The sequence below is a fragment of the Physeter macrocephalus genome, chromosome 17 (assembly GCF_002837175.3).
Source record: "Physeter macrocephalus isolate SW-GA chromosome 17, ASM283717v5, whole genome shotgun sequence".
NCBI lineage: Eukaryota > Metazoa > Chordata > Mammalia > Artiodactyla > Physeteridae > Physeter > Physeter macrocephalus.
The window spans coordinates 37,552,241-37,577,544 of NC_041230.1; the positions used below are offsets into that span (position 1 = coordinate 37,552,241).

General features: G+C 48.0%; 1 protein-coding gene and 1 long non-coding RNA gene across 5 annotated transcripts in view; one reads left to right on the plus strand and one right to left on the minus strand.

Moving 5' to 3' along the window:
• Positions 1-13,484, plus strand: part of LOC102992374 (uncharacterized) — a 20,474-nt gene extending 6,990 nt beyond the window's left edge. For 2 of the 4 annotated variants that reach the window (XR_003676419.2, XR_008615481.1), the window contains exons 2-5: positions 7,740-7,890; positions 10,918-11,233; positions 11,442-11,546; positions 12,498-13,484. This is a non-coding gene — a long non-coding RNA (uncharacterized lncRNA). Of the gene's footprint in view, positions 1-7,556; positions 7,891-10,917; positions 11,234-11,441; positions 11,547-12,497 lie in introns of those variants that run through there. The other 2 variants (XR_003676420.2, XR_449112.3) reach the window with 2 other exon arrangements.
• The window catches only part of AGRP (agouti related neuropeptide), a 39,734-nt gene that overhangs the window by 6,172 nt on the left and 8,258 nt on the right, over positions 1-25,304 (minus strand). The gene's annotated exons all lie outside the window — the stretch shown is intronic.

Here is a 25,304-nt window from a genome sequence, read left to right on the forward strand (position 1 = left end):
TATATATATATATATATATATATATACACACACACACACCACATCTTTATATATATGTATAAATATATACACCACATCTTTATCCATTCATCTGTCAATGGACATTTAGGTTGTTTCCATGTCTTGATTATTGTGAATAGTGCTGCTATGAACATAGGGGTGCTTGTATCTTTTCGAATTATAGTTTTGTCCAGATATATACCCAGGAGTGGGATTGCCAGATCACATGGCAACTCTATTTTTAGTTTTTTGAGGAACCTCCATACTGTTCTCCATAGTGGCTGCACCAATTTACTTTCCCACCAACAGCGTAGGAGGGTTCCCTTTTCTCCACACCCTCTCCAGCATTTGTTTTTTGCAGACTTTTTTAAAAAACAAATTTATTTATTTAATTTATTTATTTTTGGCTGCACTGGGTCTTCGTTTCTGTGCGCGGGCTTTCTCTAGTTGCAGCGAGCGGGGGCTACTCTTTGTTGTGGTGCGCGGGCTTCAGTAGTTGTGGCTCGCAGGCTCTAGAGCGCAGGCTCAGTAGTTGTGGCACACGGGCTTAGTTGCTCTGCAGCATGTGGAATCTTCCTGGACCAGGGCTTGAACCTGTGTCCCTTGCATTGGCAGGAGGATTCTTAACTACTGCACCACCAGGGAAGTCCCTGCAGACTTTTTAATGATGGCCATTCTGACCAGTGTGAGGTTGTACCTCATTGTAGTTTTGATTTACATTTCTCTAATAATTAGCAATGTTGAGCATCTTTTCATGTGCATATTGGCCACCTGTATGTCTCCTTGGGAGAAAAGTATATTTAGGTCTTCCAGGCTGGTGTCTCTTAAGCCCTCAGCTGGAGGGGGTCCCACTGTGATCAGGACCCCCTAGGTGGTAGAGTCATGTTTGTTGCATGAATGCCAGTGCTTGCCTTTCTCCCATTCATTCGAGAACTATTTGAGCACATGCTGCATGACCAGCACTATGCCAAGGGGTCTATACTTCAAGGCTTGGTCAGAGGCCGTGGTGACCTGAAGCTCCTGATTTCTGGGGTCAGCCAGGCTTCATGGGCTTGCCTGTTGCCAATGAAAGTGTAGGCTGGGGTCAAGCCAGGGAGAGCAGAGCATGGTGCAGGGCCAGCTGGTGGATGGAACAGCCCTTGCCCTGACTGTAAGGGGGCTCAGGCCCAGAGACACTCCTTCCCCCTCGGGCCTTGCTCTCACTCCCTCTTCCTCTCCCCCAACAGGCCTCCCCTCCAGTGCTGGTAATGGGCCCTTTATTGGGGTCCCCAGAACACCTGAGCTGTGGCTGGGGTGCTCAGATGAAATTTCACAAAAGGGACAGGGAAAACAAATAGGCCCAGCCAATCTGACTCATAGGATGTGACTTGCAGTTTGGATGCATGGGCCCCTCCAAGGTGGCAAAGGCCATCCTAAACGCCAACTTCAACCCATTCTAAAGACATCTACAACCCCCAGTGTCCAAATCTTCAGACATCCAGAGAGTAACCAGTCCCTCCTCCTGCCTTCCAGGTCCTACTTTTCTGGGTGAAATCTTCAGTTTCTGGAGGTGTTGCAGGACCCTACCTTCTGCCACAGGGTATCCATGCCCTTAATATGTCCAAAGCAGGACATCAGCACCCACACTCACAGGAAACCCACCAAAGTGGTGCAGAGCTTGTTCCATTCCAAGTGATAAGAGGACTCTTGAGTATAACAGAATTTCTGGGGAGTGAAATTGAGTCCCCAGCAACCATCCACAGAGGCATGGCGCTCTTGGGCTAGGGAGAGGCACTCGGGATGTCCCCTAAATTGTTTCTAATCCATCCCCATAGAATGGAGCAACCTGACTCCGTGAGGACGTTCAGTGGCTCAGCTGGAGCCCCAGGAACAAAGGTGTTTGCACAACAAGAACCACTGGACTGTCTGGAAATGATTCTCAACCTAGAAACTGCTCTTCCTGCTCAAGACCCAGGAGTTTTCAACCTGCTCATCCCTGCCACTCATGTTCTGTGCAAGTAAGAAGAGAGGCTATAGGAACTCTGGACATAGGCAAAAAGGTACAGCCTAGGACTTCCCTGGTGGCGCAGTGTTTAAGAGTCCGCCTGCCAATGCAGGGGACACGGGTTTGAGCCCTGGTCTGGGAAGATCCCACATGCCGCGGAGTAACTAAGCCCATGCAGCACAACTACTGAGCCTGCGCTCTAGAGCCCACGAGCCACAACTACTGAGACCATGTGCCACAACTACTGAAGGCCACGCGCCTATAGCCCCTGCTCAGCAACAAGAGAAGCCACTGCAATGAGAAGCCCACGCACCGCAACAAAGAGTAGCCCCCGCTTGCCGCAACTAGAGAAAGCCCGTGTGCAGCAACGAAGACCCAATGCAGCCAAATAAATAAATAAAAAGATACAGCCTAGGGTAATGGGCACAGGGGTGAGATAAGACGGTACCTGGTTGACAGGTTCAAGGTGAGCCGAAGGTCAGCTCAAGAAAGGAAAGAGAGCTGCAGCTGCTCCCACAGTTCTCTGGACTCACCCCTTTCTGTTTTTACCCCTCCTCATCTCCTATGCCTCCAGCTACAAAGAAGGTCTAGGAGGTGGAGGTATGGGAGCTGGGAGGGGAATGAGTCCTGTGGGGGAGCCATCATCTGGGGGAGTTGGATGGAAAGGATATCCTTCAGCTTAAACCAGTCCCCCTGGGCACAGTTCTCACCCAGGCACCAAGCCTTTGCCCAGTATGGGAGAAAGAGCTCATAGGGTGGCCCCTGCCAGCAACCCCACTTTTGCCTCTGTAGGGCCTGCATAAACTATCTCCACAAAGCCCTGGGTAGGAGTCCTCCTCCCCAACTCTAGCCAAAGCCAGACTTTGTGTCAGGATCTGTCACAGAGGCAAGTTTTCCTCCCTGCCTCATCCCTTTACCTGCTACAAGTTTACCCAATGCCCCATAGCAAGACTCCCAGTCCATATGTTTAACTCTCAGTAGAACATGGAACTAAACATTATCATCCCTGTTTTACAGATCAGAAAGCTTTAAGTGACTTAGCTTTGATTACTCAGCTAAAAAGGGGTTGGCCTGCTTTCCCTCCTTCCTCGCACGGCCCAGGGTATGTTTTAGAGCTGGAGAAGAGGCATGGTTGTTGTGGGGGGGGAGGGGCACGCGTGCGTGCGCCTCGGGGACAGGGCTCAGCCCTAAAGTGTCTCCCCACACACACCTCCTGCCTGTGGGAATCTTTCACCCACCCACAGAGCTCCCAGGGGTACAAAGACAAAATTAAGCAGCTGCTCCAGTGGGCTCAGTTGGCTGGTAGAGCTGTGCTGAGTGTCCTTATGCTTGTGGCCACATTTCTAAGTAGCCCATGAATCAAAGGAGAAATCACAAAGGAAACTAGAAATGTTTCAAACTGAATGATAATGAAATACATCAAAACGTATGGGATGCAGCTAAAGCAATGCATATTTAAGTGGATATATTAGAAAAGAAAAATGGTTGAAAATTAATTACATAAGATTTTTCAAGTGGGGTGAAAACATTTTCAATAAACAGGGTGGGAGCAAGTGACTATCTATTTTACCTGTACTTTTGCAGCCTTCACAAAAATTAATTTGAGATGAATCATCAACATAATTGTGAAGGCAAAACAAATAAAGATTCTAGAAAAAAAATATCTTCATAACCTTGGAGTAGGTAAAGATTTCTTAAATTAGACAGAAAGTGCTAACCATCAAAGATTGATAAATTAGACTTCATTAAAACTAAGAACTTGGACTTCCCTGGTGGCGCAGTGGTTAAGAATCCACCTGCCAATGCAGGGGACACGGGTTCGACCCCTGGTCCGGAAAGATCCCACATGCTGCAGAGCAGCTAAGCCCATGCATTACACTACTGAAGCCCATGCCACTTAGAGCCTGTGCGTCGCAACTACTGAGCCTGCACGCCTAGAGCCCATGCTCCGCAACAATAGAAGCCACCGCAATGAGAAGCCCGCACACCACGATGAAGAGTAGCCCCTGCTCGCCGCAACTAGAGAAAGCCTGCACACAGCAACGAAGACCCAATGCAGCCAAATAAATAAAATTTTAAAAAAAAACAGGGCTTGGGCTTCCCTGGTGGCGCAGCGGTTGAGAGTCCGCCTGCCGATGCAGGGGACACGGGTTCGTGCCCTGGTCCGGGAAGATCCCACATGCCGCAGAGTGGCTAGGCCCGTGAGCCCTGGCCGCTGAGCCTGCGCGTCCGGAGCCTGTGCTCCGCAACGGGAGAAGCCACGACAGTGAGAGGCCCGCGTACCGCAAAAAACAAAAAACAAAAAAAAAACTAAGAACTTCTGGGAATTCCCTGGTGGTCCAGTGGTTAGGACTCAGTGCTCTCACTGCTGGGGCCCCAAGTTCCATCCCTTGGTGAGGGAACTAAGATCCTACAAGCTGCAGGGCCAAAAAAACCCCCAAACAAACAAACAAATAAGAACTTATGGTCATTAGTTAAAGATAATTAAGAAAGTGAAAAGATAAGCCACAAACTGGGAAAAGGACATTACAATGCATAGACTCAAAAAATGACTCATGCAGAATTACATAGTCGTTAAGGAAAAAGGACTTGAACGGACCCTTCACAAAAAAGGATTTCCCAATGGCCAATAAGCATGTGGAAAGGTGCTCAACATCACTAGAGAAATTTAGTTCATAGAGAAATGTGAGTTAAAACCACAATGAGATACTACTGTACACTGACTAGAATGACTAAAAGATTGACAGTACCAAGTGTTGGCGAGGATATGAAGTAACTAGAACTACTATACACTGACTAGATTGACTAAAAGATTGATAATACCAAGTGTTGGCGAGGATACGAAGTAACTAGAACCAGTGAGAGGTAAAAAGAAAACTGTGGGGACTTCCCTGGTGGCGCAGTGGCTAAGAATCCGCCTGCCAATGCAGGGGACACAGGTTCAAGCCCTGGTCTGGGAAGATCCCACATGCCATGGAGCAGCTAAGCCCGTGTGCCACAACTACTGAGCCTGCGCTCTAGAGCCCGCGAGCCACAACTACTGAGCCTATGTGCTGCAACTACTGAAGCCCGCGTGCCTAGAGCCCGTGCTCTGCAACAAGAGAAGCCACCGCAATGAGAAGCCTGCCTGCCGCATCGAAGAGTAGCCCCCGTTCAACGCAACTAGAGAAAGCCCGCGCGCAGCGATGAAGACCCAACGCATCCAAAAATAGATAAATTTTTATTTAAAAAAAAACTGTGGTACAGCACAGGGAATATAGCCAATATTTTATAAGAACTTAATTTTTTTAATATTTATTTATTTTTTGGCTGCGTCACGTCTTAGTTGTGGCATGTGGACTCTTAGCTGCGGCATGTGGGATCTAGTTCCCCAACCAGGGATCGAACCCGGGCCCCCTGCTTTGGGAGCGTGGAGTCCTTCCCACTGGACCACTAGAGAAGTCCCTATAATAACTTTAAATGGAGTATATTCTGTAAAAGTATTGAATCACCATGTTGTATACCTGAAACTAATACAACATTGTAAATCAACTATACTTTAATTTTTAAAAATCTCCTATAAGCCACTCCCGACTGTGGGAATATAAAACTCCTGTGACAAGTACTAAACTCTTGATAAATACTTTATTATAGGTTGCAAGTTGAGTTTTCTGAGCATGGAGCTAGCTACTGGGAAGGCTTAGTAGGGCATGCATGGATACTAATTCCCCTAGCCAGTGTTGCTGGTCTGTATTGTATAGTATTATCTATCAGTACATGTATACGTTTACAGGATACCATTAGAATTCACTCTTTGATACAAACCCAAGAGAAGTGGGTGCAATGCCTAATAAAAGATATGCGTATAGAATGTTCTTAGAAACTTTATTCATGACAGCTAAAAACTAGAAATAATCCAAATATCCAGCAACAGGAAAATGGATAAATAATGGTGTATTCATACAGCTAGAAACTGCACAGCTATAAAAAGTGAATGAACTGCTATACACACAACACGGACGAATCTCACAGACGTAAAGTTGAACGAAAGGTGCAAGCCACAGAAGAGTGAATATGGTATGATTCCATTTACATGACGTTCAAAACCAGGCAAAACTGTAATAAATGGTGATGGAGCTCTGAATAGTGGCTAACTCTGGGGGCATTACTGACTGAGTGAGGGGAATTGGGAAGACTTCTGCAGTGTTGGAAATGTTATTTTATTTTATTTTATTTTTAAAGATTTTTTTTGATGTGGACCATTTTTAAAGTCTTTATTGAATTTGTTACAATATTGCTTCTGTTTTTTTTTTTTATGTTTTGGTTTTTTGGCTGGGAGGCATATGGGATCTTAGCTCCCCGACCAGGGATCGAACCCGCACCCCCTGCATTGGAAGGTGAAGTCTTAACCACTGCACTGCCAGGGAAGTCCCTGGAAATGTTTTATATCTTGAATGTTTTATATCTGGGTGGTGGTCACACGGGTTTCCTTTTCACTGTGGGTTCTTCCCTGACTTTGGACTTTGGCATGATTCTTATTCATACTTGAACCTCTCTCATTGCACCTCTCCTCAAAGCAACTCATGTCGTTTGAAGGGTTCTTCAGACCACAGACCAAAAATCACCCCTTGGAGATGGTGGCAGTGGGTGCCAGGAGAAGAAGGGTACCTATTGTCTGGGTCAATGGCATTGAAAATGGTCGTTTCCCCAGCTTGCTATCATGATATGTGTTTGTCTTGTCTCTTGTGACACTTGTTTTCTTCCCTGTCCTTGGGGGTGTCTTCAAGCTGTTGACTTCTGGGATTTGCAGATTTCACAATGTGATACTACTTATTTTTTTTTCTTAGGTTATTTCTCCAGGGGAAAAGACAGTAATTTCCTAAAATCTATATGAATGTAAAGAAAAGCAGTTTGTTTCTGGTTGTTGGTGGGTTTTTTTATAAAAATAAAAATATAAATAAATATATATATAATATATATTTTATTATATTTTATAAAAATATAATAAAAATAGTAAAAAGAAAAAAATGGTATCAATGAGATGACAGCAGTTGTAATGAACAGAAAGCTTGATTCAAACTGTCTTTAATTATAAACATAATTTATTGGCTCATCTAATTGAACAGTCCAGAAATAGGGCTGGTTTCAGATGAAGTTTGATACAATGCCTTTTGATTTTATAAGGAGTTGTTGTGGCAGACACAGCCAGTTGCCTTCCTAATACCTATTCCCCCCTCCTCCAAAAAAGAAGGCCACTTTTGTTTGGGGAAGTACCTAGTTAAACAGACTAACTTTCTCAGATTCCCTAAGAGTTCATGGTGTCCCTGGGATACATTGTAACCCACAAGACTTACATTGAGGGCTTCTGGGAAAGTTGCTACTCTGGCAGAGGTGTCTCCCTTTTCTGCTTCTTTTCCCTTCAACTTCCTGCTGAGAATGTGAGTATAATGCTTAGAGCTGTAGCAGCCAACTTGTGACCTTAAGGTAATGAGGCAACAACCTTGAGAATGGACTAGCTTGCTAAAGATGGTGGACAAGAGAAGCAGAGCATGCCTCCGCAACATTGTAAAGCAGTTGCACCAACCCTGGTCTGCCCACCTCCTGATATCTTATTGCATGAGACAAACATGAAACAAATATTTGTTTAAGCTACTGTTAGGTTTTTCTCTTACTTGAGACTAACCACATTCCCAACTGATATCTTCAATTTCTTTACATCTCTTGTGTACATCTTTTGTGGTAAATGCTTCATTCTAAGGCTTGTTTCCCTTTGTAGACACAAACTGGCTTCCAGCAGCCTCAGAAGCCTCCTGCTTCCTCGCTTGCATCCTACAGGAGAGAGTCATCTTTATCCTAGAATTCCCTGGTCCTGGTTCTGAAAATCCTGCTGGCATCTACTGCTGGAGTCTGTGGCTAGAGAACGCACGGTGAGTTCCTCTGATCTGGGCAGGGCCTGATAGTCCTCCCTTGACCCTAGCTGAGCCCTTACAGACCCTGAGCATACCCAAGATCAGCCTGTGAGTGACAAATGTCCTGACCTCCAGAGGCCTTGCCTCGTCTGTGGCCTTGGAGGTAGAGTATCACATGGGACAGCACCTTCTGCCAAGGTCAGGGCCAAAAATCTGCCCTTGTAAGCCAGGTTTGGCTTTTGGCTTGGGCAGGTGTTGACTCCGGGCAAATTGCCAGCCCAGAAAAGAATGATTTTGGGTGTGAGATCTCATTCTTCCTCAGCACAGCCTTGAAAGAATGTGCTCAGGGTGTTTTGTTGCTAAGATAGCAGTTGGGCTGTGTTCAAGTGGTCCAGAGAGAGCTTCAACTGCAGAGGGTCTGGTTAGCATAACAGTCTTGTCTGAGGTCACAAAGTTTGTAAGTGGTGAAGCTGAGAGTCAAATTGAGAAGTGTGACACTCCACCGAAACCCCTCGCAACCAACCATGATGCTAAGACACAATGACACTTAGGATCATATATATATATATATATTTTTTTTAACTCGACTTCTTAAAAAAATTATTTATTTATTTATTTTGGCTGCACCAGGTCTTAGTTGCGGCACGTGGGATCTTCTTTTTTTTTTTTAGTTGTGGCATGTGGACTTCTTAGTTGCAGCATGCGAACTCTTAGTTGTGACAAGCAGGATCTAGTTCCCCGACCAGGGATCAAACCCAGGCCCCCTACATTGGGAGCGTGGAGTCTTACCCACTGGACCACCTGGGAAGTCCCTATATATATTTTTAACCCAGACCTCCTTTGATTGCATTGTAAGTCCACAGGAATATTCTTCAGTTCCACAAAGAAATGTGCCTTCTCCCATTTTCCCTGAAGCGCATGACTCTTTGACCTCTCTTTTATTGTTATACTTATTTTGGAGACATGGGTACAGAGAAATAGTTTTCAACTTCAGCATTGGCAATGGTTCAGGAGTAAGACTAAAAGCCACACGCAGACTCAGTACTGGGGAGGTGTGGGGCGTGCTTGGCCTGAAAGGGGAAGCCATTGACACCAGGTGGAGATGCAGCCCCAGTGTTGCCAGAGCTTCAGATGTTTCAAGAAAAGCCAGAAAACTGAATTTTTATATGTTGCTTCAATGCTGGCTCAAAAAAGCATTGTGCAGGTTCTCAAGTTCTCACTTCCAGTGTAATGGGAGAGAATTTCTGTCCTGGCAGTGGTTCTAGCCTGAAGTGCTGTGAGAACAGCAGTCAAGATTTCCTTCTTCCTGCACTACTGGTAGGAGGAAGGAAATACCACCTGGAGGAGGTGGTATTGGTATTTAAAGAGGGTTCCTAAAGGTGGATGGAGCTTCTGAAAGGAAGAAGGTAGGGAGTGACCTCAGTACAGCTTTTGCCCAGTTGTTCATCACAGGAATGCTACTGGGCCCTGCAGTTTCCAGCATCACAACCCCCTGTCCCCCACTTGTCCACACCCTCAGCTTCCTGGTTCCAGCCTCGAGGGGTTCAGCCCACGTCTGCCCTTCAGTTTTCTTCTTCCTGGGAACCAAGGAACCGCTGACGAGGCCCAAGGTGTCCTCTCATGGCCTCCCAACGAACTGGGCTGGGGCCTGCTCCCTGGGGTTGGCAAAGGGAACCACTAGCTCTTGGGGCCTTCCCCTTGAACTCAGAAGGTAAGGCAGCAGAAGGAAGGGAGGAGGGTCTGAGGATTCCCCACTGGGTGAGAGTCACCCTCCCCAGGCCATGCCTACTTTTCAGAAAGGGTAAGCCAGCTAGGCTGTCTGCCTGGACCCCATACTTAGGTGGGCGAGGTGTCGGGGGCAGCTACCTTCTATCTTGTGAACTACATCATCATCCAATTTCAACATCATAAATAGCACAGCAACCTCATCTTATGGGCCCCCTGATGTGATGTAATAATCACCAATATAATATTCTTACCAAAGTTGTTTAACGTGAATCTAATCTTGAGGAAGAAGTCAGGTAAATCCAGAATATGGTGCTAACAGGGAACTATATCCAATCTCCTGGGATAAACCATAATGGAAAAGAATACTAAAAAAAAGAACGTGTATATATATGTAAAACTGAGTCACTTTGCTGTACAGCAGAGATTGGCACAGCACTGTAAATCAACTACACTTCAATAAAAAAGATAGTAATAAAATATGGAAACAGAATGAGGTGCTAAAACTGGCCTGAACTCTTACAAAAAGTAATCAGACAAAAAGGCTGACTATGGGGCAGAGAATAGTCTTCTATATTAAAAGAGACTAAAAAGACCTAACAACCAAACATGTGAACCTTGCCTCCTGAACTGAAATAAAAATGCTGTAAAGGCATTCTTGAGACCAGTAGGGATGACACGACTGAATGGCTGCTTATTTCCTTGGATGTGATGTGGTGCTCTAATGGTGTAGAGTGGAGTCTCTCAGCCTCAACACTTTGGAGACAGATAATTCTCTCTTCTGGGACTTTAGCAGCATTTCTGGCCCCTGCCCGCTAGGTGTCAGGAGCACCTCACCCGTTCAGGTGCAACAAGCTGAAAAGTCAGAGGCGGTGTAGAATTAGCAATGAAGGTTGCATCACATCATGAATTTACTAAAGAAACACCTTAAAATGGTTAAATGGTGAATTTTATGTTATGTGAATTTTTTCTCAATAAAAAATGTAATTTAAAAAATGTCTCCATTTGACATTGTCAAATAATCCCCGGGGGACAAAATCACCCCAGCTGAAACCACTGGTGTAGAGAGTACACTGCTGGGTGGGAAGGTTGGTGGGAGGGAGCGGGGCAGGAGAGGGAATGCAGGCCGAAGGATTGGGGAGGGAAATGTCTTGTTTGTAACTTACTTTCAAAGAGCAAACGTGGTAAAATGTTAACCATTAGTGACCCTAGGTGACAGGTGTGTGGGTTGTTCATTTGACTCTTCTGTCAGCTTTCTATAGCCTAATTTTTCTTCAAAACCAAAAGAAAATAATTCAATTTGAAATTTTCTGTTTACAGCATCCCAACAGACCCATGACAGGTGCCAACTGTGCAGCCTCCCTTCAGGTACCGTTATCGTAAGCGCCTACATTGGTTGAGTTGCTCACATTCTTCTTGCTCCGAGGGAAGACTCTTTCCTTACCTTGCACACCTCTCTCTCCTCTCTCTCTCTGTCTCGCTCCCTTGCTCCCTCTCTCTGTCCCTCCTGCTCTATGTCACTCTAAGACTCCCTGAATATTTTGGCCTGTGCTGCACACTGTGGAGAGAAAAGCATCCTATGAACCGTCATACACTCAGACTGGTGCTGATGATATGCTCTGTCAATTCCTTTGTGGTGAGTATTCTCTCCTGTGGTAGCTTTAAAACACGGTCACAAAACTCTTTAGCGCTTGTTCCATTTAGAGACAGGTGTCTATGACCCCTCTCCTTGAATATGGACTCTGCAACTACTTAACCAATAAAATATGTTGGAAGTGACACTGTACTAGTTCCAGATCTAGGCCTTAGAAAACTAGCATCTGCCATTTTCTGTCTCCTTTGAGATACTGCTCTTGGAACCCAGCTGTCACACCGTGAGGAAGCCCAAGCCACCCTGTGGAGAGGCACATGTGGAGAGGAGCAGCATACAGCACCAACTTGAAAGCCATGTGAGTGAGTTATCTTGGAAGTGGATTCTCCTGCCCCAGCTGTGTGTGTTAGGGGTTAGGGGTGCAGGGTGCAGAGCTGAGCTGTGCCTGCTGAGCTCTGCTCATTTTGTAGATTCATGAGCAAACTACATGGTTGCTGTGTTTCTAAGTCACTAATTTTTGGAGTGGTTTGTTTGCAGTGATAGATAACTGATGCATCCCCTACAGGGGTGGGGGGAGGGCTTGAAAGGCAGGAAGTGGGCCAGCCCTCTAGCCCCATAGCTAGGACCTAGGTCAGCACTTGTTCCTTCAACAAGTATTTATTGAGTAGTCACCAAGTGCTAGACACTATACCAGGGATTGAGGAGTTAGCAGTGAATGAGGTGGACCTACCCTGCCTGGGGGGCACAGCTCAGGCACAGTAATGAGACAACTATAGCCTCAGCTTGAGAAAGGGGGAGGGAGAACTGTCTTCCTTGGGGGGAGTATTTCTAAGCTGAGACCTGACTCAGGAAAAGGAGTCACCCATGCAGAGAAGCAGGGAAAGGGCAGATGGAACACCATGTGCCAGTTCTGGGTAAGGTTGCCAGATTTGGCAAATAAAAATAAAATAAAATTAACACCCAGTTAAATTTGAACTTCAGATAAACAATGAATACGTTTTTAGTATATACATATACCCCGTGAAATATTGGGGACATTCTTATACTAAAAAGTTATTCATTATTTATTTGAAATTCAAGTTTAACTGGGAGTCCTGTATTTTATCTGGCAACCCTAGTTCTAGGGCAAAAAAAGAGAGAGGAGAAAAAAACCCTCTTGATTTCAAGGGACCATTCAGGAAGCCGGATGTAGCACACAGACAAACAAGGCCTGGCATGAGAGGTAAAGTTGAGCAGGAGCAAGGTCAGAAAAGGTCAGTTTGGGGCTTCCCTGGTGGTGCAGTGGTTAAGAATCCGCCTGCCAATGCAGGGGACACAGGTTCGAGCCCTGGTCCGGGAAGATCCCACATGCCATGGAGCAGCTAAGCCCGTGTGCCACAACTACTGAGCCTGCGCTCTAGAGCCTGCGAGCTACAACTACTGAGCCCGCATGCCACAACTACTGAAGCCCGCGTGCCTAGAGCCCGTGCTCTGCAACAAAGAGAAGCCAGCACAATGAGAAGCCCGCACACCGCATCAAAGAGTAGCCCCCGCTCGCTGCAACTAGAGAAAGCCTGTGTGCAGCCAAAAATAAATAAATATAAATAAAAATTTTTTAAGAAATAAAGAAAAGGTCAGCTTGCCAAGGTCCAGTTTGAGTTTCACCCTGAAGCAGTAGGGAGCCATAGGAGGGTTTGGAGCAGGGGAGTGACAGTTTTGTGTTTTAGATATTCCGGGCTACCATGTGAGAGGGCTGGGATCCTGCAGGCAGGGAAACCAGGAGGAGTCTCTTGCCCTGCAGTGCTCATCCTCTGCATTGTTACCACAAAGCCATGAGAATGTTGCTGGACTAATCCCCCACTTTATATTTTTCTTTTCTACAATGTAAGTGTTTTAAGCTATAAATTTCTCCCTAATCACTGCCTCAGTATATCCCACAAGTTTTGATATGTTTAGTTTTTATTATCACTTCATTCAGAATATTTTCTAATTTCCCTTGAAATGTCTCCTCTGACCTATGGATTCTTTACGTGTGTTGTATGATTTCCAAATATTTGAGATTTTTCTGTGAATCTCATCGTTACTCATTTTCATTTCCTTCCACCGTGGTCACAGAACATACTTGGCACATTCTTTGAATTTTATGAATACCGTTTGATGGGTGAACATATGTTCTATCATGGTGAAGGTAGCACATTTGCTGGAAAAGAAAGTGAACGCTGCAGCTGTTGAGTTTAGTGTTCATAAATGTCCGTTACAGTCAGGGTAGTTGACAATATTCTTCTGTTCTTCTATGTATTTCCTTATTATTTAGTCCAGCTATTTCATTCTTTGATGTGTGGGGTATAAAAGTCTTCAATGATTATTATAGATTTGTCTAGTTCTTCCCTTTTCTGTCAGTTTTTTTCTTCAAATATTTTGAAGCTCTGTTACTACATATACACACATGTATGATTATTATGACTTCCCAGTGAATGATTTTATCCATATGGATTTCCCTATTTAGCTTGGATAACACCCATTCTCTTGAAGTCCACCACGTCTGATATGACTATTGCCACTGCAGCTTTCCTAGGCTCACTGTCAGCTTGGCATATCTTTATCCATTCTTTACTTTCACCTTATTTATGTCTTTATATTTAAAGTGAGCGTAATTATAGACAGCATATAGTTGGGTCTTACTTTTCTGTTCATCAGAGAATCTCTGCCCTTGACTTGGCATTGTAGTACATTTACATCTAATTATTACTCATATTATTGATATGGTTGATATAGTTCCATGATTTTACTATTCACTTTCTGTTTTTCCACTGTTTTTGTGCCTCTGTTCCTGTTTGGGTTTTGGAGGAAGAATACAAAATTCTCTTGTATTCTCATTGTTCCATTTATCAGGTGATGTGGAAGGTTGCTAATTTTGAGTGATTTCTAGAACAAGAGTGGACTCTGCAGCAGATCCAGGCTACAGTATGAGCAGTCCTGCCACTTATGTCAAACAATCAGGTAGATTCCATCACAGAGAAAGATGCTTTGGGGAGCCTTGGGCAAGCCCCAACAGGAGAGTCACAGGGACTCTCTTCTACAACATTAGAAGAGAAATTGCTGACCTTGGTTATTGACTGAGTTCATGACTGTGGGTCATCATGTGACCATGTGGCTAGACCTGCTCATCGTGAACTGGGTGCTAGCCGACACACAAAATCATTAGGTTGGCCAGGCCAAGCAGCGAGTCCATCATTAATTAGATGTTGTATATCCCAGATCAAGCTTAGGCAGATCCAAATAGTATAAGTAATCTCTATCAACAGGTGGCTCAAACACCAATGTCGCCTAACACTGTTGCACTGATGCCTCTCGCTCATCTCACACCCATGCATCAGGTGGGATACCCAGCAAATGGCTAATAGAGGGAGAAAGCCCAAGCTTGGTTCAAGGACGTGTTATTTTGGTGTGAAAGAAACAAACTGAAAATGAACTGCTCTTGCATTGCACCCCCAGCTGTGGGGGAATCTTCCCAGTGGAGAAAAGTTTGAGCAGTGCACCTAGACAGAGGTGAAAGCAGGACCTGCTTCACAGGCCTGAGAGCTGTTTAGTCACACAGGGCAACCTGCGCGAAAGGGTCCCACACTTGTTTAATGCCCTGCTGTCGCCACCTTGAAATTCATAATCATTCTGAACAAGGTACTCTACATTTTTATTTTGCACTGAATCCCATAAAATATGTCCTGGGTAAAAGGTTCCAAGACCAGTGTAGAGTAGCAGAATAGGGGACACACAGTAGATAAGACTACCTTGACTGCTATGTGCCATGATACCCAAGTGTGTGTGTGCGTGTGTGTGTGTGCGCGCGCGCGCGCATACAGCCGTATGGTACTTATTAGGTCCTCAAAAATGATGACTATTGTTACTCTATGCTATTGATGATGACTATGAGGATGATAAGAGTTACTGGACTCCTCCAGCATCATTTTTCAAACTTTGTTTAACCCTGGGTAATTCACTGTCCACAAGCCATCCTTCTGCTTTGTTGCACTGAAAGGAAAACAATGAAAATGCAAAGCATTTTTTATTCAAGTAGTGCCTTTGATCACCCTCAGGAATTTAACACAAATACATACCTAGCCTTTCAAACACCCACTAAGATTTTTGGACACCCTCATTCAACCCCCATCCAACCAGTTGCATCAGCGGTCCCTAAAATCCCACCCCACACCCCTCCCAGCTGCCACAGATTCTCTCAGAATTCACATGGACCGGCACCCACACTCACCCAGGTCATTTGGGTGAGTGTGGGTGATGTCTGTACAATTCCCCACCAGTTCAATGTGAAAACTCCTGCCAGGGACAGCTGATGTGCAAGCTGCAAACCCTATCATTTTCACTTGAAAATTTTTATCACCAATTAGAAATTATGCATGTGTGTGATTTCTAGTGCCTATGAAGGATGAGAAGGCTTGGCATCTTGAAAGGGCATTAGATACATTCCTATAGTTTTCTAGATTTCCAGGGAGAGCCAGAGGTTGTGATTATGTGGAAGTTTAGCAAGGAAACAAAGGTGATTCTCTGCTGTTGTGGAGTCTGGAGGTTGGGGATCTGAAAACTCTGAAAGCTCTGAAAACGCCTTAAGGTGAGCCCCTGGGGATACAAGGGCCCTGGTTTAAGGAGGGCTGCCTATGTCAAGGGGAAAACCAGCAATTCCACCGCCTCTTGTGATACAACAAATCTGGGGTTTTAGATTTTTAAAAGCCAGGGCCAAGAGAGGATGGGGATGAAGGACGGTGTCACCCGCTCCTTTCACATTTTCTCCAAGAAAGAAATCCTTGTGGAGACTCCTGGCTCAGTAAATGAGTCACTGGCTTTATAAGCCAAGAGAGATTGGAAAGCAGATTCCAGGAAACAAGCAAGGAGGAAGCTTGGGGAAGGTTTTCAGCTTTAGTGTGAAACTGTCAAGTCTCTATGCTCTTGTGGGAACTCAAGGAGAAAAACAACAGTGAGAAAGACTAGAGAAATAGCAAGGGACCAGACAGGGCTCAAGTGAGAGCCTGGGCATTTGGGCAATTTGGAATGACTGATGGAACCAACTCTGCAAATTATCCAGGCAGTTTCAGAGAGGGAGAAAATACCCCAGTGTTCCAAGGCCTACAGTCATTCCTAATGCAGTAGTTGATATTAATGAGCATCCATCAAGTTCCTGTGCTGGGCACTGGGCATAGAGTAGTCAGTGAGGCACCGTGATCCCTGGTCCTACAGAACTCACAACCATTGAGTAAGTCATCATACTTGTGCCAAGTGACAAGGAGGAAGGTTCAGGGGTATGAGCCACTGTGGGAATCCTAGAAGGCTTCTTGACACCTAGGGTAGGATTGTCTAGACACACCGAAGGTCAGGCTAAATTTCAGGCAGAGGCCTGGATCAGAGAGAGCAGGGCTCCTTGGAAGAAATGAATGGTGAGCAGTTTTGGGGACAGAAGCACAAGAAAAGACTGGATGAATCCTTTCACTTCTCTCATTTTGGGTTATTTGTTTGCTTAGCAAATTTAGGGAGGTGCATCTCCTAAGTGCCAGGCAGTCTATTTGGCACTTTCTGTTTATTTACAGAGCAATTCAATTCACCAGTGTTTACTGAGCTCCTTGAGCAAGTGAGCTGGGCCCAGCCACGGAGCAGGCGGAGGGCACAGCAAGAGTGAAGGCCCAGAGGTGGGACCCCACAAAGAAGTCTCAGGGAAGAGCCATGAGTCCCTTGGGGGCCAGAGTGGGATGGGGGAGCTGAGGCCTGAGGGAACACCAAGCTGATGTTCAGACCCCAGCCTGGTGGGAGCAGGATGAGTCCTGGAGAGATCCTTGCCCTGACAAGCCGAGGCCAGGTGGGGGAGGTCTCTCCTCAGCACATTCTCTTCTGTGTGACGCTGGAGATAATTAACCCAGGGGCCCTAACAGCTGCCACCACCCCCTTCAGGAATCCAAGTCCTCCCTGCATGACTTCTAGGCCACACTCCCGCTGCACAGCTCTGTGGGAGAAAGGAGTCTCATTAAACACTTTCATCAGATGTGCTGGCCTGGAGTCACCAGTCTGCTTTCTGGGACAGCCTCCGCCAGGTCTCTGGGCTCCCAAGAGCCCGGGCTGATGGCTGCCTTCCCCCCAGGCCAGAGGCCTGCCAACTCTCTGCTGGTCAAAGTTCTTCGGGCCCTCAAGGAGCCTTACTCAACTCACAATGGCATCTGGGGGAGCAGGGGAGCCCTGGGAGGGAAGGTAAGAGTCTTGGTTCCCATCCCAGCCTGGCCACCAGTTCACTGGCCTCAGGCATGGCCTTGCTCTCTCTGCAACTTGATGACTTTTGAGATCTAGGACCTCTGAATCTGAGAATCAGGCACAGAGTCAGGTGACCTGACCTAGAACTAGTCTTGGTGTGGGATCCCTGGAGAGGAGCAGGTGGCCCTTTAGGGAGGGGAGGCAGACAAGGGCTGTGATGTGAGAAGCACAGGGCATTGTGAGAGTGAAGAGGTTGCTGACCTAGCCTGGGGTCCAGGGAGGTATCCCAGAGGAGGTGGTGTCCGAGCTGAGACCTAAAGGGTGGGCAGGAGTTACCAGGTGAAGGAAACAGAAAAAAGATGCACAGAACAGCCCGTGCAAAGATATAGAGGTGAGGGAAAGCAGGATGTATTCACGGAACAAAGAAGTTCAGTCTGGCTGAGCTAGGACCTCATGGGGAGGAACTGGCCAGAGATGAAGGGCCAGCGGGGAAGTGAGAAGGGACAGGGTTCAATATGCAGAAGCCATCAAGCGGCTCTGTAGAGAATGGACCAGGCTGGGTGAAACCAAGAACACTAAGAGGCCAGAAAGGAGGTGCAGATGGTGCCCTGGCCAAGGGGCAGAGAGGATGGGGCAACTTGATGGCCAAAGAGGTGTCAGGGGAAAGGCCACCCAGACTAACCTGAGAACCTGGGAGGGAGAGCAGTTCTGAGGAGAAGAGATGGGGTCGACTTTATACAGTGAGTTTGGGATGCCCAAGGGTCATCTAAGTGGGGAAATGGCACAAGAGATGGGGAGTGAAGACTCAAGGCATCACTGTGGGAACAGAAACAAGGCCCTGGAAGCTGTCAGGATGGCCTGGAGAAAAGAATCAAGGATGAGGGAAGGGGACCCAGCACCCTGAGGAGCCCACAGAGGGGCATGAAGAGATATAGCCAGAGAAGCAGCTAGAAATCCAAGAGGAGCAGTCACAGAAGCCAGAGGGAGTTTCAGAAGAGGGGGAATATCATCCGTGTTCAACACACGTGGATCAGGTCAAAGGCGGAGAGGACTGAGAAGTGGAGGGTCAGGGAACTTTTACAAAAAGGCTCAAGTCTGGAGGAGGTTTTAATGGTGGTGGTGGCCTTCCCTGTGACCATGACATGCAACCAGGTCTGAGCGTGAGCAGGGCCGCTGCATAGGGCTGAAGAGGTTGTGCACTGCACAGTCCAGTGACTATCCATTCACGAAAATGTGGCTTGGGGTAAGTGGGCACCTCCTGGAGTTTGGAGGTATTTTGTGAAGCCTGTTCTTGCAGTGTGGAGACTTCCCACGTGGTGGCACCAAAGACCAAGACTATGTCTTGGGCTTGGCTGGGGCAGGGGTCAGTTTGAAGATCGTTGGCCTCCAGGTCATTATCCCATGTGTGGAGGGTATTGCCAGATGCCCAGTGACTAGGCCTTTCCCCACCTCGACACCCTCCACATCTCTGTCAGAACAGTTCGCGTAGCGGTAGGAACTCAGAAATAAACTACACACCACACACTGTAGCCTTTGCCAGGGGGCCTGGCCTGAAAGAGTCCCAGGCAAGCAACTCATCCCAGGATCTGGGAGAGGCACAGATGTCCCTCCCACTTGTTCCTTAGGAGAAGGGAGTCTCAGGAAGGAAGGAAGAACGCCTGGCCCAGCCGGAGAGACACAGTCACCCCACCCCAGCAAGGCCCTGCTCACAGGTCCCCCTGGAGGCCAAGGCTGGATCACCCAGGACAATGGCAGAGATAGCCCCACCTGGAGGAGAGTCCCCAGGGAAGCTACCTGTCGAGCCTGGTGACTCCGGACTAGAAGCTTAAACCCACCTGGTGCAGGGGCGGGCCTGGTAGTGCCTGAATACATAATGGCCATGTATTTGAAAACAATGATACATTTATTAAAAACCATTCTTTGTATAAGTAAATACAAAGAAGAAAAGAAAGCCACGTGAAATTATGCCCAGAGATGATGGCCACTGCTGGTACAGGCCTCCTGACAGCTCTCCAGGGCAATGGATAGAGGTTTGACCCGAGGAGACTCCTGCTACAGGAGAACGGGTGGCTGTTCTGGTGCTTTCCCCCAGTCCTCTGTGTCTATTGTGTTGAGCTCCTTTCCCTATTCAGAGATATAAAACCCTCACTCCCTACTCTGTCTGACCTGACTCTGCCACCTCTCAGACCTTACCTTCTTTCCCTCTATCCTAGCCCACGTGACTCAAACACAGCAAGGTCATTCCCACCTCCAAGCTGTTGCCCCAGCTGTACCCCCTGCCTGGAATACAGTGGTCCCTTGGTACCCGCTGGGGATTGGTTCCAGGACCCCCTCACGGATACCAAAATCTGTGGACGCTCAAGTCCCTGTATCAAATAACGTAATACAGTCAGTCCCTGCAGATACAGAGGGTCGACTGTACTTTCTCTGTATCATTTCGTGACTGTTTCCTTCTTGCTATTCAGGTCTTGGCTCCAAAGTTACTGTCTCAAAGAGGCCTACGCTGACCACGCTGACTAAAGTAGCACCTTAGCCCCATTGCTCCAAATCACATCACCCTGCTTTGTTTTCTCCACAGCTTTTCCTTCTCTCTGAAGTCATCTTACGGATATGTGAGTTTGATTATTGTCTGCTTCCTTGGGCTGGAGTGTGAACTCCTTGAGAGCAGAGACCTTGCCTATCTGATCTGCCTCTGTGTCCCCAGCATCCAGAATGATGCCAGGCACATAGTAGATGCTCAGTCCATGCCCCATGTCCATTTTCAGTGGCCAGGGGTTATCTCAGGGCACACACGGACCTCCTTCACCCTCTGTCTCCCACTGATGGTCACCAGGACTGTGCCATCCCTTTATCTCTGATTGAACAAGCCAGCAATCAGTGTCCTTAGACACAGATCTTTTCTTGCCTGGATACCTCTTCCTTTGGGATAAATTTCTTTCTTTTTTAAAAGAATATTTATTTATTTATTTGGCTGCACGGGGTCTTAGTTGCAGCACATGGGCTCCTCAGCTGTGGCATGCATGTGGGATCTAGTTCCCCGACCAGGGACCGAACCCAGGCCCCCTGCATTGGGAGCACAGAGTTTATCCTCTGTGCTACCAGGAAAGTCCCTGGGATAAATTTCTTTTTCTTTTTTTTTCTTTTTATTTATTTATTTATCTTTTTTATATAAATTTATTTATTTGTTTTTATTTTTGGCTGTGTTGGGTCTTCGTTGCTCTGCGTGGGCTTTCTCTAGTTGCGGCAAGCAGGGGCTACTCTTCATTGCAGTGCGCAGACTTCTCATTGTTGTGGCTTCTCTTGTTACAGAGCACAGGCTCTAGGCTCTTGGGCTTCAGTAGTTGTGGCATGTGGGCTCAGTAGTTGTGGCTCGTGGGCTCTAGAGCGCAGGCTCAGTAGACGCGCAGGCTCAGCGGCCATGGCTCACGGGCCCAGCTGCTCCGCAGCATGTGGGGTCCTCCCGGACCGGGGCACGAACCCGTGTCCCCTGCATCGGCAGGCGGACTCTCCACCACTGCGCCACCAGGGAAGCCCTGGCAGGCAGATTCTTAACCACTGCACCACCAGGGAAGCCCTAAATTTCTTGAAGTGGAACTTCAGGGTGAAAAGGAGGGTTTGCACTTGACATCCTGATATATACTGAAAAAACTACTCTTAAATACTCAAACCAGTTCCCATTCTCTACTAAGCATCCACTTACACATCATGTCCATCACTGCCAATCGCAGAGGCCAAAAAAAAGTCTCTTGTTTACGTTTGCATTGTGTTGATTATTAACGAGACAGAGTACCTCTTAAAAGTGCAGTTTTAGTGAGTGAATGGATGAGTGCAGTTAAAGCATCAGAAAAGAGAAGTGGCTACAGGAACCGCAAGGTGAGAGTGCTAAAGCCACGACTTAAACGTGGGCAGCATCCCTGGCCCTTGCCCTTTGACACACACATTGGGCAGTAGGGGCCAGGCTGGAACTGGAGGTGGGCAGAGGTGGTGGCAGGTTCAGGCACACCCACAGACCCACACTTAGCCCCCTTCAAGCCTGCATCTGCCCCCACCACGCACTGAAGTGCCCTAGCAGAGCATAGTGCCCTGGTCCCTCTCGCATTTGATCTCTTGGTGACCCAGTTGACCATCATCGCCTCCAAAAGCTGTCTCTAGCCTAGATCCCTCTTTCCTCTACCCACGTGTCCACCTGCCTTCTGGACACCTCCTCCTGGATGGATAGTCCCCAGACCCCTCAGATGCCACCTGCCCAAATTGACCATATCACCTTCCCCTAACCTGAGCCTCCAGGCCTCCCCACATCACTGAAAAACACCCATCACCCAGGCCCCAAACTCTGGCATGATCTGGGATGCCTGCATCTCTAGACCTCACATCCCATCGGTCACCCAGCAGTCCATTCTGCCTCCTGAACATCTCTTGAACGTCTCCATCTCTACTGCCTCAACTCTGGCGCAGGCCACCATGACCTTGGCAGGGAAATGATAGCTGCCTCTACCTGCCCCCCTCCAAGCACTGCCTGAATGACCTTTGCAAAGCACAGATATGGCCACAGAATTCCCCAGCTTAAAGCCCAGGCTCCCCATCACCCTCCATGCTCCTTAGCCAGTCCCCAAAGCCCCTTATGGCGGACCTCATCCCCAACACATACACAATTCTCCTACCACATTAAACTTCTGCTCCCCGCCAGCAAAGGAGGCTGCTCCTCCCTCCTGTACCTTGAACTCTGCTGTGCTCTCTGCCCCAGATGCTCCTCTAAAGACCCACCCCCTGCCTGCCTAGGGAGCCTCAACAACTTGCCCCATTCCTACAAAGCCCTTCCTAACCAGCACACGCCTTCTCTCACACACATAAATGTGCACACAGACACAGTCACAGTCACACATTCACACTGGTGACATAAGAGGTGTAGAGACTCAGGGATGACCTGCCCTAATTGACAGTGAGTCCCCACGCGCAGGGACTGGGTGGCCTCACCTCTGTCCACCCTTCTGGAACCCCCAGGGCCGAGCACACACCAGGCTCCACGAAAGCTTGCTGAATATCTGGCGAATGAATGAATGAATGTGTACATCCTATCTGAGGCATGTGAGCACAGGCGCAGTAAGGGGCAGACTTTATTCTGTCCCGTCACAGGAAGCTGGGGGGTGACGTTGCACACCAGAGAGCTGTAGCCATGGGGGCTGTGGGGTGGGGCGAGGGAAGCTTCTGTTTTTCTGCGTTTTGGGACTCGAACTGCATTACTTTCAAAAGTGGAACTAGCTGCACCATATGTGAGGAACTGGAGTTCACTATGGTTCTCACCACCCTCTGCCATCTATTAGAGGGATTTTTCTTTTCCTCAGGCCAGAGCCCATCCCTTCAAGAATGTGAACTGCTCGAAGGTAGAAATGGTGATGATTCGGTGCTCTGCCCTAGCTCCCAGCCAGCACCAGCAGAGCATATACTCAGGGAATGATGCCTGACTTAGACAGACCCAAACTAATTAGGATTCGGTGAGCTGAATTGGAGCTCAGATGCTGCCCCTTCCTCTGACAATGGAAAGGCCCTGCCTTCCCTGAGCCTCAGGTGGCGCCTCTGTGAAATGGGTGTCAGCTGTGTCCTTCCTCCCCTGGCTCACTGGTTGCTGTGGAGAGGCCTGGCAGTCCTCTAGCACCCCATGATCCTTGGAGGCTGTCACTCCCTCAAGGCCCCTGAACAGGGGGAGAGGGCCAGGTGAAGCCTCAGGTGTCCCGTCTGCTCACTGCAGCCCCATCCATGCCTGGCCCTGATGGAAAAAGGATGGGGAACCAGGAGTGGTCACAGACAAGGACAATAGGCAGTGATGGGTACTCAGAAGGGGTGAGTGGGAAGCCAAAGGACACAGGTTTCTTGGAGGAGGTGACATTTGAGCTGTTTTCCAAGTGGATAAGGGAGAGGAGCATCCCAGGCAGAAGGGAGGCTGGGAGAAGAGACAGAGGCCAGAGAGTAGGGACCATGTCCAGGGATGTGCAGGGAGCCTGGTGTAGTGGAAACAGAGCAGGAAGGGCTGGCAGGCCAGGTGGGAGATGAGGAGGTGAGGTCATCTAAGGCCAGATCTCCTGGGTCTTGGAGGCCTCACTACAGAGTCTGGACCTATCCTGAGGGCATTGGAGAACCAATATGAACTGACTTATGATTTAAAAGATTACTTGAGGGAATTCCCTGGCGGTCCAGTGGTTAGGACTCCATGATTCCACTGCAGGGGGCCCAGGTTTGATCCCTGGTTGGAAAGCTAAGATCCCACAAGCCACAAGATGTGGCCAAAAAAACCAAAAAGATCACTCGAGCTGTTGAGTGGACAACAACTGTAGGGTACAAAGGAGGTGGCGGGGAGGCCAGAAAAGATGGTGGCCCAGACCCGGGTACCAGCTGTGACAATGCAGAGATGTGGCCAGACACTGGACAGAGAGACTGATTGACTGTGACGAGCAAGGGCGTTATCTATTAGAATTGGGAATTTTCTGGAAGTGGAATTCCAGAATTCCAGGCCAAGAAAGAGTTCCTCGGACAGTACCCTGGTGAGTCCCCACAATCACCACTGCCTCAGAGTCTCAAGCAATGGCACAGGGACAACTCTGTGCCACTGCCACGCCAGGGGCCAGCATGCTGCCCAGCCCTGAATGGTTAGTGGGTGTTTGTTGAGTGAACTAATAAACAACAGAGTTCTAATAGTGGGAGGTGAGGTGCAGGGAGGGAATGAATCTGAAACACATTAAGGAGGTAGAATCTACAGGACTAGGAGGCTGAATTAAGGTGGGGTAGAGAGGGGGACGTCCAGGGTTCATGCATTTACTCATTCATTCAATCTCTCATTCGATAAATATTTCTTGAATTCCCACTATGAGCCAGGGACAGTGGTGATGAGGACATCTGTGGCCCCTGCCCCCACAGAGCTTAGAGACTCACAGTGAGGCAGGCTTAGGTGCGTGAGCACACACGGGCACACATGCTACCTGGTGGTGATGGGTGACATGAAGGCATGAGTCCACAGGACACGGGGACAGAGAGTACCAAGGAGAGGCTGTCTTCAGAGAAGGTGGTCAGAGGATGCCTTGCTGAGGAGATGACTTTCCAGGTGGGCAGGGACCAATTGGTGCCAGTTTTGAGAGCTCCAGAGAGGCCCAGCCTCACTCGGGTGGAAACCTAGGTGGACAGTGGTGCTTTGCAGAGATGAGAACAAAGGAAGAAGAGTCCCTCTGGGGAAGGTCATGAGATCTGGTGGGTCATCCAGGGGCTCTGGAACAGGAGAGGGCTCTGGGCACAGGGGAAGGCTTAGGATGTTCAGCAGTGGACAGATGAAGTCCTGAGACTGGATGATATTTTAGGGTGGGGGGAAATAGAAAGAAGAACCCAGTCTCTGGAAGCAATCCCCAGGTCTACTGACTACAGAAAAGGGGGTGCTGCAAAGGAAGGCAAAGAGGAGGGGCTGGAGAGGGGGAGAACTGGGAGAGGGTGAGGTGTATCTCTGGTAAGAGTTAGTGAGGGAGAGAATGTCAGTGCCCCCTGCTACCTCTAAAGGTGACAGACTACAGAGTGAAGCCTGAAGGGTGGGGTTGGAGAGGACAGGTGTTATCTTATTGATGGGAGGAGTGGGGGAGTGGAGCTGGCCCTTTTACCCCAGTGTGAGGTCAGCTATCAGCTCCACTGTAACCCACTCCAGGGGAGAGCCAGTATTCTAGCCCCCTTATTGGAAAGGACTGGGTTCTAGCCCCCTTGGACAACATGTACCCAGACCTTGCCAGGGTCCTCACCCATGCTTCCAGAGCAAGGCCCGAGACTCCGCATATGCCAGTACCCAGTGAGTGGTGACTGCGTGGCCTGGCTAACAGCTCAGACTTACCGGTGCCAGATGGTGGCAGGAAGGACAGCCCCA